The sequence below is a fragment of the Volvox carteri genome (genome assembly GCF_000143455.1).
Source record: "Volvox carteri f. nagariensis unplaced genomic scaffold VOLCAscaffold_32, whole genome shotgun sequence".
NCBI lineage: Eukaryota > Viridiplantae > Chlorophyta > Chlorophyceae > Chlamydomonadales > Volvocaceae > Volvox > Volvox carteri.
The window spans coordinates 1,209,195-1,209,453 of NW_003307575.1; the positions used below are offsets into that span (position 1 = coordinate 1,209,195).

Consider the following 259-nt stretch of genomic DNA (forward strand, 5'->3'; position numbering starts at 1 on the left):
CGCCGCCACCGCCACCGCCACCGCCCTCCGCAACCTGGCGCGGGGCGGAATGCTGCCGCAGCTGATGGGGATGCCGCCGCCGCCCCCGCCCCCGCCCCAGCCGATGGACGCCACTCATTGCAGCCGCCGATGTCTGTTCCTCTTCGGCGCTGTACAAATCCGCCCAAACCATTTCCTGGTACGCCTTGGCACTGATTAAATGGTGGCGTTGTTGTTGTTGTGGTGATTGCGGCTGGGGGCTGCGGAGGAGCTGCCGCTG

General features: G+C 67.6%; 1 protein-coding gene across 1 annotated transcript in view; it reads right to left on the reverse strand.

Annotated features, from left to right (window-relative positions):
* The window catches only part of VOLCADRAFT_93618 (uncharacterized protein), a gene marked incomplete at both ends in the record, with an annotated part of 8,033 nt that overhangs the window by 1,540 nt on the left and 6,234 nt on the right, over positions 1-259 (reverse strand). The window lies entirely within an intron of this gene.